Raw genomic sequence first — 18596 nt, forward strand, 5'->3', positions numbered from 1 at the left:
TCTCTGTGAGTCACAGCATAGGCCCTTAGGATTTGGGGAGCAAAGCCCTGCCCTCCTCTGTGAGGAACTCCCCCTTCACGAAACAGCTCTTAGCCTGCTGTTGGGCCTTAGTAGTGACTGAACTTAACCATGTGCCGCTGTGTTACTACGTGATCCGAGATGCCCATCATGAGCCAGGTGTTGTATGACCCACAGACCCATAAACCTGAATGTGTAGAGTAACACTCCCTCGTCAGGTGGAAGCTTCCAGCTTGCTGACTGTATCCCATGGGACCTGTTAGCCTCCCAGATGGCCTGAGGTGGTTCTCTCTATATGTCTGTCTCTTGTGGGTTCTGCTTCTTTGGAGAACACTGAAGAGAACATTCAGGGTAGAGGTGACAGGACAATCATGGTGAGATTAAAGATTTGGAACCAAGAAGTGGGGGGGCTTGAAAGGAACAGACTTCCCAGCAGAGGGACTAGTCTGTGCAAAGGCCTCACGAGAGGAGGGTACCTGGTGGATGGAGGAACGTGAGGTCCATGTGGCCTGATGAGGAGAAGAGAACAGTGGCATGAGATTGGTCAGAGACTCCTCAGGTGCTAGACCACATAAGGTCCTAGAAAGGCCAACCATACGGTTGGTCACCTTCCCAGAACACATCCAAGGAAAAGGGTGCTATTGAAAACCAGGACAGTGTGCCCACACCAGGGCTCTCCAGGACAATCTGTGGCCCAACCTTTCCGGCCACATGTCGGGGCTTGGAATTTATTCTGTGAGTCATGGGGGATGACGGAGGTGTTGTAAGGAGAGGTGTGATATGGTCCTGTTTGTGTCTTAACACTCACTGGGCCTGTTGCGTGGAGGATGGAGCAGGGAAGGGAAAGAGTGGACAAGGGCAGATCACTGAGAAGGAATGCTCTTCAGGACTGGGCACAGAAGCCCTGCCTGAGATTCTAGATGCTTCCTGGTGGAATTCAGACTCAGAACTGCAGCATCAACTCTTGCTGGAGTCCCCTGCCTGCCCTCTTGCCCTACAAATTTCAGACTTGCCAGCCCTCACAACCATTCCTTAGAATCCCATTTTCTCTCTCTCTCTCTCTCTCTCTTTCTATAGCCACATGTGTGCGTGTACGCATATAGCGTAGTAGTCATATATATATGCATATATATATATGTGTGTGTGTGTGTATGTGTGTGTGTGTGTGTTTTCTCCATATAAATGGCCTCCACAGAGCCCCACATAAATGGCCTCCACAGAGCTCCTGTGGCTGTGGGTTCTTTTTCTCTGGAGAATCCTAACACATTGGTGTGTTGCCACATGGGCAGAATACCATGTGACGATCAGAACTTCTTTGCCACAAACCAAAAAGACACCTGGAGGAGGACAGAGGCTGGGGACAAATTCTACCCTAGATCCTTCAGAGACAGCACAGCCCTGTTAACACTTTGATTTTGGACTCCTGTCTTCCAGGACCATGAGACAATAAATGTGTGTGGTTGTAAGCCACCCAGTTCCTGGTGCTATGTTATGGGACCATATAGATTCTCGTGCATTACCAGAATGGTAGCTTGGACCAGAGGATTTACAGAGGGTATTGGGAAGCAGGAGGTGGATTTAAGGTGTATTATAAACCAAATCTGGGGGACCCAGCGAAAGTTGGGATATAGATAGAAGGAGGGAGATGCGTCCAGAAGAATGATGAGGTTTTTTTGGTTTCCCCTTTTGTGCCACTTCTGAACCCTGCCTCTTTCCACTCTTAGTGCTAACCTGCATGCTATATCCTGAGGCTGCTGTCTGTCCCATGCAGTGTTCTTGACCTTGTTCTCTGGTCAAGGGGCTGGAGTTTGTGTCTGCGCTGCCTGCAGTTACTGGAGAACATAGGATGTTTAGTCCTGATGTGGTGGTGGCTGAAGGAGAGCTGGGTCTCTGCCCTGGAGTTTCCATGTGCTGGCAGTCCCGTCTCCTTGGAAGCTTCCAGAGGAAGAAAGAAAAGTGCAGCCTCCTTGAACTGTGATGCCAGGCCTGCTGCTCCTGCTTCTGTTCCCAAGATGACCAGCAAATGACTTTCCACATTTGCTGTTGAGAACTGCAGCCAAAACCCCTTTGGAAGTTTTGATCGAGGCAATCATGGAATAGTTGAAATCTAAAATATTAAGCTATGTAACTTCTAGAAGGACAACATAGAAGGAAACTTGTGTGATCCTGAGACAGATAAAGAACTTTTAAGATATGACACTGAATGCACGTGGCACAGGAGAAATAACTCAGTGAATGTCAGCTAGTGAGTGGGTCAACACACTGTGATACCCCGTTCAATGGAATATTACCAAACAGTGAAAGGGGAATGAGTTCTGGACTGGCACAAAGACACAGATAGATCTTTTTTTTTTTTTTTTAAGATTTTATTTATTTTTTGACAGATAGAGATCACAAGTAGGCAGAGAGGCAGGCAGAGAGAGAGGGGAAGCCGGCTCCCCACCGAGCAGAAAGCCTGATTTGGGGCTCGATCCCAGGACCCTGAGATCATGACCTGAGCTGAGGGCAAAGATTTTAACCCACTGAGCCATCCAGGTGCCCCATGAGACATAGATGGACCGTAAATGCATCTTGTGATGAGAAAGAAGCTAGACCCGGAAGGCTACATCCTGGATGATTCCATTTAACGCTGTTCTGAAAAATAACAAAATCCATAGAAACCAAGAACAGATTGGAGATGGCCAGGGCTGTGGAGATGGGTTGGAGACAAAGGCACAGCTTGAGGGCATTTGGAAGGTGGTGGAATTGTTCTGTAAGTGGTGGGTGTACAATGCAGGCCTTTGCCAAAACCCGTTGAACTCTATACCACAAGGAGCAAATATTGCTTGATATAAATGTAAGGGAAAACTCAGTCAGGTCTTGGAGAGAACCCAAGATGGAATGAAGTCTGGCAAATGAATCAAACTTTGCTGTAAATGAGTAAGGTCCCCTGAGGGCAGTGGGGCAATGGGGAGCTCTCTCTGGATAACAGTGTTCTCACTGGACACCAGGAGACTCAAGGCCAAAAAGAACTGTCTGCAAACACTGTCCTCTAGTTGGTAAAGTCTTTCTTCACAGGGGAAGGGTCAGCAACTCCGCAACCACTTTCTGTCTATACATTAACCAATACATTGTAGATAATGAGAAACAAAGTTTCTCGTTGTCTGAAGAAGTTACAAATGAAGAAGTTTAGAATCTGAGGTATTAGTATAAACTCAGGGTTTTAAACATGTCCATGCAAATAGGTAGATACAAAAATAATCACAGATAGAAGTGGGCACATGTCTTACTATGCACACGTAGACATACTAGACATATCCCAGTTCTGTCTCCCAAGAAGGCATGAAAAAACTCCTGCATCAATAAGTACTCCTAGTACATAATCTTGTTCTCTAGTAAAAGGAACCACGGTTCCTTGGAAAATAGGTTGATTGTAGGGCTGAGGCAGGGAAAATCCAAGAGCGTGGAGCATATTGTGGTGCCAGACACTAAGGGAGTGCCTTTAAGGAGAAAAGGAATAAAAAAGGAAGAGGTATATGGTAAAAGACCATAGGCCAACTTTTCAGAAGCTCCCAATGGCCAAAGCACTGGGGGAAATTGAAGCCATAAAAAATTAATGATTTGATTGCTGTAACCTAAAGGGTACAACTGCATCCTTAAATTCATACTGACAAATATATAATTAAGTAAATAAAGGATGGGGTAGAAAGGGCACCTCTTTCTTCCGAGAGAGTTTCATTGAGTAGATAGAAAGAAGAAAGAGCATCAAAGGCTGCCATCAGAATCCCGCAGGAAAAATTGCTGCAGGCAAGATCCCCTGAGACATGTTAAAATTTTAGTGGGCAAAAATTTCAGAAGCCATAGATTATTTGCATAGTCTTGAAACATCTCCTGCAATATAAATACTTATTAATTGCAAGGGAAAAAATTCAGAGTGGAGAAACTGGGCAGTCACAACCTTATCCAGGAGGTCAAGGTTAACATCACCTGGGATAAGATCACATCATCATGTGTTCCTTGATTGGGATTCTTCCCAGTAAAGTATAACCTTACTTTAATGATGGAAAATACATCATACCAATGCAAACTGGGAACCATTATACAAGGTAACTGGCCAGTACTCTTCAAAAGGTTCCAAATCAATAAAAGACAAAGAAAGACAAAGTAGCTGTCATAGATTGGAGATTAAGAAGACATGAAAATTAAATGCAGCATGAGATCCTGGACTGAATCCTGGAGCAGAAAAAGACATCAGTGGGAAAACTTGGAAAACCCACAAGGAGTCTGTAGATTAGTCAGTAGCATTGTAACCATGTGAATTTCTTATATTGGATGAATGTATCATGTTATGTAAGTGTCAGCATTAGAGGTTGCTGGGGGTGGGGTATACGGGAACTCTCTCTGCTAGCCTGCCAATGTTCCTCCAATTATTTTTTTAGAAAAAAATTTACAAAGATATTATTTATTTATTTGTCAGAGAGAGAGAGAGAGGAAAAGAAGGAGTACCAGCAGGGCAAGGGGCAGAGGCAGAGGGAGAAGTCAGCTACCCACCGAGCAGGGAGCCTGATGTGGGACTTGATTCCAGGACCCTGGGATCATGACCTGAGCTGCAGGCAGATGTTTAACCCACGGAATCACCCACATGTCCCAATGCTCCTCTGATTCCACACGTATCTCCAGGGGCACTGGAGTGGCTCACCTGGCTAGGTGTCCGACTCGATTTCAGCTCAAGTCATGATCTCAGGGTCTTGGGATGGAGACCCACCTTGGGCTCCACGCTCAGCGAGGAGTCTGCTTGAGATTCTCTCTTCCTCTCCTTCTACCCCTCCCCTTACACGCTCTCTCTCTTTCTTTCTCTAAAAATAAATTAGTTACAAAAAAAAGTATTCCCAAGAGTTTTGTTTTCTTAAGCGACTGTTAGTCAATGTTTGCTGCTTGCAAAAAGCATTCTGATGTTAACACAGAGATCTAACTTGGAATATGGCAGTGGCGACACGTACAGCCATATCATATTGTTGCACATTTGGGGTACACTAAAGGGAAGGGAACTTGTGGGGAATCTTCTATCTAACGATCAACAAAAACTCCTCATCCTGGGAATTCAAGGAGAACCCACTCATTTTTATAGCCAACACCTACGACTAATTTTTAAAAAATGGACTGGAATTTATTCTTTGGGGGGGGGGTTGGAGAGAATGGTAAACAGTGGACCATAAAATGCAAACCAATTTATAGTTTCCAAAGGGCCTCGAGAGGCTGCCAAGAATAAGGTTGGCAGAAACGAGTTTACTACATCTCTAAAGAAGAAGAAAAAAAAAAGGTTATATTACAAATCCCATAAATATTCTGAGAGTGGTAGGTAAGGCGTGTTTAATACTGATGAACAAAGTTTTAGCATGTATTGGAAAAAACAGTTTCTAATATAAAATTACCGACGACTGGAAGTTATCTGCAAAATTTTATACCTAAGTACTTGCAGATGTGATTTATTTTTCTGACAGCACCCCCTATGTAATGAAAGTTGCTTTTAATAAAACATGAATGCAGTTAGGTTTTGCCAATTAGGTTCAGAGGAGTTGTAATCAGTCTGATTCAAGTTGATGTGTGGCTCCTTAAATTCAGCACTGACCCATAGAATGGCTTCAGTATTTCTAGCGTGTTTGTGAAAGATGAACTCCCCAAGCTTTGAGTGCACAGGCAGAAGGGAGGTGACTTCAGCTAATGGGACAAAACTCTCCCACAGGGGTGCCGTTGGTGGCTGCAGATTATGTGATCTGAGTGAACGTTAACACTTTGCTACAATTACAACTGATACAAACATGTGTGTATCTTCCATGTCAGTTACTTATGAAAACGTTGGCCTCCATCTCATGTGTGCAAACGTCTAATATCCATAAATCAACGGTCATTTACAAATCAATCAGCCGGAAAAAAAAATCAAGTCAGGTGACTGTGTTAGCATACTTCTTGGTGCCTAGGGGGATTCCAAGATACGTAAAGACAAATTCTTTCACCTTGAACACCTTAAAAACCTGTCCTCAGGGAAAAACACACAAACAAACAATTTAACACTGCGCTTTTTTTCTGGTTGTAGGATAAGAGCATCTGTATTTTGGATACATCTGTATTTTGGATCTTTCATTGGGTTTCCTGAAATTGTATATTCAACTATTGAATCCCTACAATTTGCAAAATAGAGAGGGCAGAGGAGTGGAAATATTATTGTACTACAAGCCAGAAGGCCTGTCTTCTACCAGTTGTTCCAGTTTTCACATTTAAAAAATACCGATGAAAATTCTTGCCTTGCCTAACTCACTGGAATGCTGGGAAGACAACATAATGGTTTTAAAACACATATAAGGGTTTTGAAACTTTAAGCCTACCATGCAAATATAAGCTACTGCTGAGGGGCGCCTGGGTGGCTGAGTGGTTACGTGTCTGCCTTCAGTTTCAGTCATGATCCCAGGGTCCTGGGATTGAGCCCTGTCTCAGGCTCACTGCTCAGCGGGAAGCCTGCTTCTCCCTCTCCCACTCCCCCTGCTTGTGTTCCCTCTCTAGCTGTCCCTCTCCGTCAAATAAATAAATAAAATCTTTAAAAGAGAAATAAAGTATTGTTTTTTGTTTGTTTGTTTTGTTTTGTTTTTGGGGTTTGTTTTGTTTTGTTTTTGGAATCTTATAGGTGTTTTGAGAAGGATGGTTGTTGCCTCCTCTTAGGTTTCAGGTTCCATGCTAGGTCGCAGATGAAAGAATTTCATAGACCTGATCTCATCTTTGTTCTGCAACGGTGGGTAAATTAAGGTTACATATGATGCTGGCACTCAGCTAAGATCACTTAGCTTGCACCAGTCGAGGCAGGCTCTGATACTATATCCCTAGCCCCCAGGCTTGCTTGTGAACCCAGTTCACAATGGGAGCCCCTGGAAGACATCCTCATGAGTGCAACAGACACAAATGCCATGGGAATATTGAGGAATTGCCTCCCCAGAGCCGTGGTTCAGGGCACAATCTGTCAGCTCTCCGTTCCAGGTTCCAGCCTGCATAGTTGGTAAGAAAATTTCTTCCTTTCTCGGCTCTCTGTGGCTGCTGCTTCCCAGACAGGAACTGAAACACGCCTAGCGGTCATTCATTCATTCCCAACTCTGAGTGTCGTCTTTCCTGTACCTCGGGGCACTTCCAGATTCTGGACCTGAAAGGGAAGTCTCTGTGTGAAATAGACACACAGGGCAGCTTCCCAGCTATTTTGGTCTATGCTGGCTTGCCCTGGCCTCACCTCCAGCCTGTTTCCCCTGCTAAAGTGACTGGAATGTCAAGGCAGAAGACCAAAGCAAAATTTCCTGCCTTCATGGTAGCTCCAGGTCTTGGGGTAAAGGGACAGAGGCTGGTAAACAGCTTGCTACACCACAGATAAGACCAGTAAATATATTTTATATTGCTGAACAGGGAGCCTGCTGTGGGGCTGGATCCCAGGACCCTGAGATCATGACCTGAGCTGAAGGCCGACGCTTAACCTATTGAGCCACCTAGGCACCCCTGGATTCTAGAAATATTAAAAATGGCATGTAACCAGAAGCAGAGCTGAAGTAAGTGGAAGTCAGTTGAAAAATTTGATGTTTTGTTGGTCATAGGATTTGGGGTTTGGGGCACTAATATTGATTTAAAAAAATTATTTCAGTAAAGCACAATTTTATTCATAATTTTAAAATTGGTAATTAACATAACAATGCATTAAAGCATACTGTATTATTTCCTTAATTACAGAGTGTTTCAAGTGCCCCTTAAAGTTTGAACTTGAGACAAGTGTCTCCCTGGCCTTGGGCTAGCGCTGGCCCTGCAGAAGACACGCCTACCATCCCACAGGGGACACATGGACTTGAGAAGAAATCTTGGGTTGCTTTTCTGGAATCAACTCTGAGCAGCCCTGTTGGGAATGCCATCCGCCCTCTCTCACCTCCAAAAAGCAACCTGGGTGCTGCTTCAGTAACAGAAGGGTTTCCGTATGTCTGCTCTGCTGATGGGGGAGAAATTCCACAGTCTAGACGCCCGAGGTCAAGACCCGTACTGCTCAGACTTGAATGGGGACACAATCGCCAGGGACTTTCTAGAAGTGTAGATTCTGATGGAACAAGTCTAGAATGGAGCTTGAGATTCTGCATTCTAGGCAGTCTCTCGGGGGATGCTGATGGCATTGGCCCCTGGACCACACTTTGAACAGCCAGGTCTGCGAACGTAGATGGGCTACTTTCATGGGCTGGGTGTACCTTACAAACGTGGTTTGGTTGGTCCTGCAGTTTAAAAAACATTAGCCAACTTTTCACCTACGTTTAGGAACCACCTAATATCCTGTGACCTTGGACAGGTATTTCTGCACAGTATCAGAGGACCAGAGAGGGGTAGGAGCTGACTCTTGGAGACACGTGTTCTCCGTTTCCCTGTGGTCCTCACCGCACATAGGCACACTGCACACACCCCCAAACCCATTCCACTTCACTGGCTGGTGTGGGCGTTTGCATCCGTAACCCCCGACTACTGTTTAGTTTGTCAATAGCATTGCCTGACATTTACCAAAATCGGAAACGTGTCTATTGTCTCTCTGTTGTCTCTTTTATCCTTAAGCTATTGATCTATGTATGTTTGTGGCATTAATAACAACTTACGACATATCAAAAGGCCATGTTTAAAATTAGCCTTGTGAGCAAGAGGAAACAGCAGTAATTCTAACTCTCTAAAAGGCTCAGACCTTAACGACTCTTGGATTTTGAAACTACTGGAAAATTTTATGTGTGATTAAGTTAAGGACTAAAGAATTAATAGGAGCAACCATCGACTAACTTGTGCTTAAATTTGGCCAAGGTATTTTGTAGCACTTGGAGCTGAAAATGTTGGATTATTAGTTGGATTTGCAGTCTAAATATAAAAATTATACTCTAACTTATAGGATCTGAACAATGATTACCAAGGAAGTGACTTTGGGGGCACAGGTATCTCAACTGCCTAGTTTTCGTCAATCACCAGCCGTATCTAACTGCTTCTCAGGTTCTGCTGATTTTATTTCCTAAATATATCTCGTTCCATTCCCTTATCTTCCCTTCCGGCCACTGCTCTGGCATCATTTCTCATCCAGATCTTTGCAAGAGCCTCTTAAAAACCTTTCTGGCTCCCTGTATTACCACTCTGCAAGGGTTTCTCTACCGTCCTGTGGAGGTAAAAAGCAAAAATGTACCAATTTTCCTCATAGACCTCGGTGGTTCCACCACTCATAAGACAAAATATAAAATCCTCAGCTGTTGTGCAAGACTGTGCTCTCTCTATCTGGTCATGGAGTTATCCACTCCCCACGCCACATCTAACCCATGATCCATCCATGCGGAAATCCCTAGAGCTCTGGGAATTTCCCACGAGGTAATTGTACATTGCAGTAGAACATACTTTGCTGGTCCCTGGATATATTCTTTGTCTCATCAAGATGTTCTGCTGTAGAACTTATTATATACAGTGGGGTTCCATATTATGTGGGCATTAAGTCCTAATCAGAATAGTGTAAAAGTCAAGTGTAGTTAAATTGCCTTGGGAAATTCTTTATATCACACATAACAGAATATATATATATATACACACACACACACACACACACGCACATATATATGTATATACATATACATATATAGAGTTTGGGATATAAACAAAGCTATTTGTTCAGTTGATCACTGCTTGAAGTAGTTGACTTATATTTAGAAATTCTAGAGGGATTTAATTTTGTCGGGCTTCAATATCCCCAGCTATGAAATGAGGGACTGGGACCAAATAATCACTGAGGTTTAATATTCTAGACTAAGAATCACACAAAAGTGCCAGGCAGAGAAAATATATAGATGCTATGCCCAGGGTACCAGGTACTTTGGAAGGCTTAAATCAAGTATTTACATGTAACAAGATGAAGATTTTGCTCGCTAGAACTTCAGGGACGTGGAAATTCTAGGCAGGCCAGCTGGGAGGGTCCGTTCCCCCAGCACGAAGCGGGTGAGGGAGAAAGTCAAAGCGACTCTTCCCGGATCTGTGCCAGAGAGAGATGTGGGTGGGAACATGGGCTTTTGAAGACGTTGGGGCCTGAAAGCAGTCAGGGGGCAGCACGATGGCAAAAGTCTGTGTGGTACAATATGGTGCCTCTTCAAACTTCCTCAGGCTTTGGGAGAGTTATCCAAACTCATTAGCCATCGAGTGATTGAGCTTGTTTTTTGTTTTTATTTTGGTTTTGTTTCCTCAGGAAAATGACACAGAGGCCGTCACGTGGCATACCTCTAAACCAAGAAGGCAACTGGTGTGCAGACATAATTCAGGAAAAATCTCCTTAAAACAATTATGCCAGGGAAATTGCAAAAAATTAAAGCAAGAACGGAGGCTTACTCAAACTCTGGGTGAGTCACATCAATCTCAACGTAGCCCCCACCCCCCGCGGTAACCCTTCCTGAAACAAAGCGGAGCCCAGAGTGGGAGGGAGGTCTCAAGTAGAAAGCTGTGACTTTCTCTCATCCTGATGAATCAATTTTCCAGAGTAGTGAGTTTCAATTCCCTCCAGACTCTGTCCAAAGGGCTCCTTCTGTTCATGAGAAGTCGCAGTACTGGAGGAAACTCATTTTTGACTCCTTTTCCCCCAGAATTGTTACGACACTTCCCATTTGTGAACTGTGGTTACTTCTCTTGCCTGTGGAATGCAGCTCCCACTCTTCCAAACATCACTAATGGCTTGATTTTTCATGTTTTCTTTCTGGTTAGATGGATGTCTGTGGTCTGCATTAGGTTCTCCTTGTTGTGAACACGGTTCTGACTTTGAGCTTTGGAGAGCGGTTGTTTAATCAATTGATGTGCATACAAGGCGTATTTCCCATTTTACACTGGGAAGAGGTATGAAGAAACGTCTGATACAATCTGTGTTCTCATATGTTTACTTTGGGAAACTTAACTGTACAGCACAATAGGCAAATGGATCATAGATCTTCTTTTTTTAAAATAATATTTATTTGTTTGACAGACAGAGATCACAAGTAGGCAGAGAGGCAGTCAGAGAGAGAGGGAGAAAAGCAGGGTCCCCACTGAACAGAGAGCCTGATATGGGGCTCGATCCCAGGACCCCAAGATCATGACCTGAACTAAAGGCAGAGGCTTTAACCCACAGAGCCACCCAGGCACCCCAGATCACAGATCTTCTGAGTTTACAGCTGGACAGAATCTTAGAGTGCTTCTTAGTACAGTGCTCATTTTACATCGTGTCTGAGATTGGTCAGGATTCGGGGTTTCTCCCTAGAACCCTACCATGGCAGACACAGGACCAGCCTCCTTTCATACACTTTTCCTGTGCCCTCCAAATCTGGGGCTACTTCTGCTAGAGCTGACTGATGATATCATTCCTTTACCTTATTCCTAGACCAGGGCGACCCAAACTTTAATTTCGATAGGTACTGGGGTGCCTGGGTGGCTCAGTCGTTAAGTGTCTGCCTTCAGCTGATGATCCCAGGGTCCTGGGACCGATCCTGCATCAGGCTCCCTATTCAGTGGGGAGTCTGCTTCTCCCTCTCCCTCTGCCTCACCCCCCGCCCCCTGCCCACTCACTCGCTCATTCATGCTCTCTCTCAAATAAATAAATAAAATCTTAAAAAAAAAAAAAAACTGTCATAATTTCTGTAGGTACCAGAAGACAATGAGGCGGCCGATGTACGACAGACTTTTGTAACTCATCCTTTCTGTTCATACATGAAAGAGGCAGAATTAGTCTTTGCTCTTCCCCTCCTTCCTCAGAGCTTTGCCCCACTCTTCTCTCAAAATATATGATCTTCTAGAACTATTTTTTAATTATTTTTCTGTTTTTTTTTGTTGTTGTTGTTGCTGTTGTTAAGGACACATGTATAGAGAACTAGTTCTCCACGAAAGGAATAACAATCAACACGATATGATAAATGGCAAATGACAATTGTCTCCAGGCTCTGCATCAAGGATTGCTTGGGGTGGTGCAGACAACAGGAAGTGCAAAGTGTCTGCAGGGACCGCCACGACCCAACCCAGGCATTACACTCCTTTGGCAAAGTAGGCTTAATATGATCTCTGCTCTTTTTCAAGAGAAGTAGGGAAATCCTCTTTCTCTCTCTCTGCGTGCGAGAGAAATCTGCTGAATTGTAAAATGCTGACCCTCCCCCTTTTTTTAGGACAACACGGGACAAACCAAACACCTCCATGTGCCAAAGGTACGTGCTCACACCCCCTCCCAGAGGCCACGCTTTGCCTCGCTTTCTTCTCGTGGGGTGCGTAGGCATCCTGGCACCTGGAGCCCATCTGGAATGGGAAAGATGGGTGGTCTTTGGATGGAGAAGGAGCAGCGAAGAAAAATGAACACGGTCTTTGAAAAAGAGTTGTGTTTAAATCCCGCATCTATCATTCACTCGGTCTTTATCTGGGGCAACGGAAACAACCTTCTCTCTCCAGATAGTTTCCCGAGGAAGCAGACTCTGGACCAAGGTTGTGGGTGGGAGTTTTATCGGGGAGGGCTCTCAGAAGTACCAGCAGGGAGGGCTGTAGGAAGCAAGACTAGGTAGAAGGAGAAGCCAAGCCATGAGACAGGTATACCAGAAGGCCCTAGCTGACCCCACGAGGATCTCTGTACAGTGACGGTCTTTCAGAAATGTCCCAAATTAAGGCAAGGGCTCCAGACATTTATATTCCTGCAGCAAGAAATCACAGGGTGCGGGCTGCCCTCAGAAGAAAATAGCAACAGCCTTCCAATTTGGGGGGAGAAGCAATGATGGGAACCGTCTGCAGTCAACACCCTCAACAGCAGAGAAAACCAGTGTCTTTGTCTCTAAAATGACGACAGCTCTCCGGAAGGCACTTCAGCATCCGCTATGGTCTCTGAGCCTCAGTTTCCTGTTTGGTGTATTAGGGATAACTGTACTTATCTCCCTTGGGCATTATACAGGTCAGATAATACACCATAGGCAAAGTGACCAGCGCAGTAATTGGCATGTATCCAGCACTTGATAAACTATTATCAGCAGCTATGAGCATGAATTCATTTGAAATCAAGGGTCAGAAACAACGGACACAAAGCCATGGAGGTATGCACAAGTAGGACAAGTTTAGGATGTTAAGAAAAGCAAAGAGACAGAGGCAGTGGGTTTAATATAATTGATCAATGAGGATATATAGCACAGATTAGACAGTTTGTGGCCGGATGATAGTCTTCAAAATTAAAAGGATTAGGACTGGTGCAGTAGGCAGTGAGGGTTGGATATGGCTATAACCTGCTGAAGGCAGTCTGTGCTCAGATTCAAGGTGTGCTTCTAGTGTGGCAGAAGATGACCAGTGAGCAACCAGCTTTCCAGGCTGTTTGTATAATGAGGCAATTTAGTGTAGACATAAAGAAAGCCTTTCTTTTCTGTTTGTTTTTTAATTTTTGAAGATTTTATTTATTTATTTGACAGAGAGAGACACAGCAAGAGAGGGAGCACAAGCAGGGGGAGTGGGAGAGGGAGAAGCAGGCTTCCTGCTGAGCAGAGAGCCCAAGGTAGGGCTCCATTCCAGGACCCTGAGATGAGGGCCTAAGCGGAAGGCAGACACTTAATGACTGAGCCACCCAGGCACTCCAAGAAAGGCTTTCTTAAAAGGGAGAAGAGGAAGATGTGATACTACTTCTTAGGATAAGACACTAATTGGCTCAGAATCTGCTTTTTTATTCAGCAATGTAGAAAAGTAACTCAAAATTTTGGAAATTTGCCTGGGACTTCTTGGAGTATACGTGGATGCTTGGGGGAGATCACTACTCCACCGTCTCTGCCGAACAGTATAGAAGTCTGGGAGACAGAGTTGCTGTCTGTAGCAAAACATAGGGACTTTGAGCAGAAAGAGAGCTGCTGAGGGCAGCTCAGAAAGAGAGAAAAGTTCTGAGAGCATCATCTGACAGGAAGTGGTCAGCTTAAAGGGTGGACATCAAAAGTCAGCTTATGTCCTGCAAATAAAGGTCACTTTCCTATCTCCACCCCAGGACAGAAATGCACTCGGAGCCAGCAGAGGCGAAGGCAAGATGGGCCACATCTCCTTTAACAGTGGCCACAGATATTTCCTGGCAGAGAATTCAGCTCAGAGTCCCAGATGTGCACCAGGGCATACACGGAACTCACTCACATCCTAGTTGATGGGACCGTAGAATTTCTCAACTGTAGCAGTTTTTTCCCTTCACTCTCTTTATTGGCCTCTTTTTTAAAATGTCACTTTTGATCTTGGGTTGAAAAATGACTGGCTTGGAAGAGTTGTACTACTTGATCCTCGAAGAACATTTTTCTAAATGCTGAGGATATGCCTGTTGAAAGTATTCCCTCTGCAAAACCCGGGGAGAGCCCTTTCTGTGGATTTCCACCCCCTTGAGCAGCCCCTTCCTCTTGTAATGAAGAAATCATTTTTTACAATGTTCATTATGAAATAGGGAATGGCTTGAATTATCTCTCTCTGCAGGGACTTCCATTTATCTGGAATATTCAACCTAATTAGCTACACCTACCGGTCAGGAGTAAAGAAGATAGCCAGGGGCAATCTTAATACATTAAAAAAAAATGCTTATAGCTCTTTTAACCAAATCCTTAGTGACTATCTGGATACTTAATATATTTACAGGAGCAAATAAAGAAAATACTGATGAATGTGAGCAAAAAAAAAAAAAAAAAAAAAAGGAAATGAAAAGAAAAAATATTGATGAGAAAGTTTCTAAAGTCATTATCTGGGGATTGCTAGGGATGATATTTTAAATTAGTCTGGATGCACCTAGAAAATTAAGTAAGGCATTTCAATGTAGAATAATATTTCCCCTTAAATGTTACACTGTGCGCGTGTCTGTGTGTGTGCGTGCATACGCGTGCACGCGTGTGTTTTAAGTGGACATGCTAATGTTTGCGCAGTCTCGTGGCCAGCAAACACAAACCCGAGTGTGACCTGGTGATCACAAGTGTGCGAACTCACAGGGGGGTCTGGAACTGAGCCTCAGGGAGCTGGGAGTCTCAGCTCACCAGCTTGGGAGGGACACAGAAGCAAATGTTTTCACTCCCTTCACCGGATAGCCTGGAAAGATAACTCTGCATCAGGTAGTTACTTAAGTGGAACTGCTGGTGTAGGGTTACAGGAGTCTTTCCCCTTTAGTGCCCAAGGGCAAAGAGCATTGTTAATGACGCCTACACCGGAAAGCGGGTTAAGAGGGTTGACACCAACTGTTGGCGTATTACAGTTTAACACTTGGTGTCCTCTGACTCAATGCCACGATGTCAGTTCATGCTTTGCAGTTTCTCAGAAAACTGAAATTTACACGTCTGGAGGCGGAGGGAGTGGAATTGATGAATCATCGGTAGGGAAAAAAAAATGAAATACATCTTTGTTTCTTTGAACTCCATAATACCCGGTGCCTGAAATGCGAATGTGTTAATTACAGAGATTTCAAAGCCAAACTATAGCCTGCGGAGGGTAAGTGTGTTTTTACTCGGCGTTTTAACAATACCTTTACTGTAGGTGTAGGTGCGACAGTACCCTGAACAGCAAGGGGTGTTTACGGAATTCAGTGACAACAGTTCTTGAGCACCCAAACCATGACAGGGCATCAAAGGTCTCACGTGTTTGCTCTGATCAAATTTAACAGCGTCTTCTCTTAGCTCCCCTTATCAAAAAGATGCCTCTTTCCCAGGGGATCCAAAACACGCAGCCTCCGAAAAATATAAAACACAACAGTTACTGAAAGGCATGTTTAATTTTAGACAGAAACAAAGAGAAGCTTGAGTCTTGTTCTTTTCTACAATTAAGCTCATACGTTGTTTCCACTACTGCTCAAAGCATGCCAAATGCCTTATGGGTGGCTGGATCACCGGTGTGATGGCAAAGCGGTCGGGTTTTAGAATCTGAGCTCTCTCCTCTCGCTTCTGTGAGTCTGGCACTGTCCCGAAGCCCCTTCGGACCGGCTTCCTTCTTTGCAAAATGGGAGTTATGACATTCGCTTCTCTCTAGGATCAAATGAGCTAATCCATGGGAGCTGTTCAGTCCAGTGCCTTCCATAGAGTAGGTGCTCAGTAAACATTGACATTTCAAATATTATTTTTTTCAGGTGTACAAATGGAAGACTGGGCATCTTCTAACAGATGGAAGGGCTTTTTTCTTTTCTTTTCTTTTCTTTTTTCCTGTTTGCCTAAATTCCCATAAGGGGAATCTGGAAGCAGTCTGGAGCATTTAATATCATCTGGTCCAATTCACCCTTTTATACCACAGAAAAGCTAAGACCTGGAGAGGGGAAGGGGCTTGCTCTAAATCAGAGCGAATTTTTGGCAGAAGGAGGATCAGCTAGGTCCAAAGTCCTGATATCCAGGGCCATATTCCTTTCCCACATCCCCGGTGGTGTTTGAGCACAGAATAAATACGTCCATGTGGTCAGTGAGTGGGAACATTGAGTCTAGGTCATTCTTGCTAGGAACTGGGGTGAATGCTAATATGGTATATTTTACTAAAATCTTGAGGTAGTTTATCATTTTAAAAGTTCCTTTGTTGATGTACTTCAGTTCAGATTACGAATGAGTTTTTGGGTATGTGTGTCTGTTTGTAACCTTATGAGTATAATTCAAACTGGATATACACACTAAGAGAAGGAAGGCGTAGTCTTTTTCATGGACAGCAGAGGTGTTTTTTTTCTTTTTTCCTTTTTTGTTGTTGTTGTTGTTTTTTAAATTTTTAGACACCTGGCTGAAAATTCTGCTGTTAGATGAAGTCTGATGGGCTAAGGTAGACGTTCACTAAGAAGCCCATCACACTGTACCAACAGATATGTTTTAAATAAGAGTAAATCTCCCACTGGTTTGTTTGTCAACTGTGCTAGCTGTAACTATACAAACTGAGGAATTAAGGAAATAAAATAGGAATATTTGTAAGCAGCATGGGGAGATGTTTCTAAATATAGCCCTTCTCCCAAAGAGTAGAGCTGGGGAACAAAATTAGAACATTGGACGCGAGCCAGATTAGTTGAAGATGATAAACACCAGGGCAAGAGGAATCACGAAGGTCTCAAGCATCACTGAATTTGGAAGATTTAATGAAAACGTGCCTGATGTCACAGGTGACCGTTGGTTGGCAAGGCCTTCTTTACTCATTGTGTTAGTTTGCAAGAGCACATACAAATATTTAGGAAACCCCACTGCAGTTGTCACAAACAGCCATAAAAATCCCATACTTGGGAAGTTAGATCAAGACCGTGAGCAAATCAGGCCATCTCTGAAGTCTCATTATATCTAATTAAAGGCATTTAGCTGCAAGTCAGAAAAACCAGGCATCAAAGTCTTAATAACTCAAGAACTTAATAGACATTGACACTTCAAAGCTGGTTCAGCAGCTGAACAATGTCAGAGCATTGGATGATATATGGAATAGAATATCTATTGGCTATTCTATTGGAATTCTTCGAAGTTCTCTTAAATTTTCTCTTATTGTCCCAACATGGCTGCAATGGCTCCAGGCATCATGGCTGCCTTTGAATGCGTGAGTGAGGCAGAGGCAGAGTCCTTTCTCTCGTGAACCTTTGTCTTTTTATCTTAGAGGAGAAGCTTTCCCTGAAAAACTAGACTTATGCTTGTGTCAGTCTGCTTCCAGCTGAAAGGAAGGAAGGAAAGAAAGTATTTGCCAGGGAGAAGTGAGATGGCCAGCAAAACTTGAACAGCCATGTTTTAGTCCCTAGAGCTGGACCTCAAGCGCACTCAGAAGGCTGCCAGAAAGGAAGTGAAGACGGGCTCTCAGGCAGACGGTCTACATTCATCAGTCTTCTCTTGCAACCTCAGGTCAGGGGATGGCTGGGGGCGCACTGGAGGGGCTCCCAGCGGAGGCAGAAAAAGATATTCTTGCAAGTTAACTGCCCGTGATGATGGGTGATTTCTACCTGACCAGATGATACATTTTCTCCTGCAAGACAAACAAAATCCAGCCAGCTTTTCTGTTCTCTCTTCACCTCTAGTGTTTCAGAGGCTGTGTTGAGTTTCAAGATGCCTTTGTAAATCACATCGGTGAGCTATTGTGTAATGGCTAGCTCAGAAGCTCAGAAGTGACTCAGAAGTGACCCAACATGCTCTTTCTGCAGAGCCCTACCTTGGAGCCTAGGTAATGGATTTGATTCGAGGGAGAGAACCAGGGCTCCTCACCATTTTAGAAGTTTGACAACAGCTGAGTTTCTCCCAAAGGCCCCAAGGATAATGGCTTAGGAGCAGAAGGCCATCCTCTGACTGTGCTTAACATACAACCTTTGTTGCTTTCTTATTTGTATTACTAATTATTATTAATTATGAATGAACTATAACAATCATAATTTAATAGTAATTACTTAAAATTGGATAATGCTGAGCAAGAGAAAATAAAAGTCATCCAGTGATAATCACTATTATTATTTTCATATTTTTATGCATTTTTATCTAGACATATAGTCCATATAAATACATTCCACATAAATATATTTAAAAAGAGGATCAAGTTATATACTATCAAGTTTTTTATTCTGGATTACTATTCAACATCATATTGTGATCATTACCTTAACAAAATATTCCTAGAGA

General features: G+C 43.7%; 1 long non-coding RNA gene across 1 annotated transcript; it reads left to right on the forward strand.

The window, feature by feature from the left end:
• Window positions 1-8165: 8165 nt before the first annotated feature.
• Window positions 8166-18211, forward strand: LOC116579024. The gene is made up of 3 exons (XR_004281114.1): window positions 8166-8213; window positions 10259-10409; window positions 18128-18211. It is a non-coding gene; the product is annotated as an uncharacterized LOC116579024 (long non-coding RNA).
• Window positions 18212-18596: the final 385 nt, after the last annotated feature.

Source organism: Mustela erminea, chromosome 19 (assembly GCF_009829155.1).
Source record: "Mustela erminea isolate mMusErm1 chromosome 19, mMusErm1.Pri, whole genome shotgun sequence".
NCBI lineage: Eukaryota > Metazoa > Chordata > Mammalia > Carnivora > Mustelidae > Mustela > Mustela erminea.